The sequence below is a fragment of the Tamandua tetradactyla genome, chromosome 5 (genome assembly GCF_023851605.1).
Source record: "Tamandua tetradactyla isolate mTamTet1 chromosome 5, mTamTet1.pri, whole genome shotgun sequence".
Classification (NCBI taxonomy): domain Eukaryota; kingdom Metazoa; phylum Chordata; class Mammalia; order Pilosa; family Myrmecophagidae; genus Tamandua; species Tamandua tetradactyla.
The window spans coordinates 98,712,467-98,713,719 of NC_135331.1; positions in this window are offsets into that span (position 1 = coordinate 98,712,467).

Sequence of the window (1,253 nt, forward strand, 5' to 3'; positions counted from 1 at the left end):
GGAGTCCTCTTGCTTAAGAAAATATCAAGAATTCCCCAGGTGGGGAATTTTAATAGTTCTATTTTTCTCCAGTCCCTCACAGGATTTTGCAAATACTTTCTCATTTTCTTCTCAAAATAATCTGAAATGTATCAGCATATAACATTAACCTGTGTAGAACGCTAAGATTTTATTCCTTATTTTATGTTTCATATTAAATAAAGCTGAATTAGGTTGTTTAAATAAATTGACCACACATGTTAAATTAGAGCGTGTGCTATAGAAAACTTACATTTTGATAGAATAAACATTTTTTCTTTGGGTCTGACATAAAAGTTAAAGTTCTACAATACAGGCAATTTTTTTTTTTACTTTGTATATTGATTTACTTTAGTTTTAACCAGATCACTTTCAGTCACATTTTTTATTTGAGTTTGATTTCTTTTTTCAGTTTTTTAACAGTTGCTGTATGGAGTAATGCTGACTTTCAAAGCTGGAGAACTAACTTTAAATCTCAGGTGTCACACAGATACTTAAAGTTCTAGGGAACTACCAGGTTATACAAAGAGCAATGCATCTCAAAATTTGGAAATAATGGTTAAGGCTTACAATCTAAGTCTTAATTTTCTTATAAGCATTTTTTAATGAAGCTACTTTCAGAAATAAAAGCATTAGACAGTTGTCTTATATTTACAAACCATAACAGAGTTTTTGTTCTGTTTCACCTTTACACATTTATCAGAGTTATATTAATTAACAGGTAAAATATAATTTATATATTTATTTTGCCTCTCTTTTTAAGTCTTCCTTGTTCCAAGTGAAGCTCTGATCTATAGCTGACCACATATACTTTTAGAGAACTATTAGGGTAAAGCAGTACAACTGATAGGTAAATTTGGCTGCTTCTATGATCTGTAGTATTTTTCTAAGAATAACTAAAACCATGACTAACAAATTATACCACTGTTTAATGTTATCAGATTAGTATCAGTATATAACATGGACAGTGAGAGCATTATCAAGCTTTTAGGAATTTTTATAAAATATATTAATAATATTTCCCATATAAATTTAGATAACAATAAGATAGAAAATCCCTTTAACTACTGTAAAACTTCTCAAAATCCCCTATGTAACAAGCTAAATTATTTTAGCACCTAACTTTTACAAGGTGAAAGAACAAATTCTTTGTAACAAGTTTTCCCACAAAAGTGAGAAGATGTGAAAACCTTGTGTCTGACACTCCTTTTATCTACCTTACCAACAGATGAGTG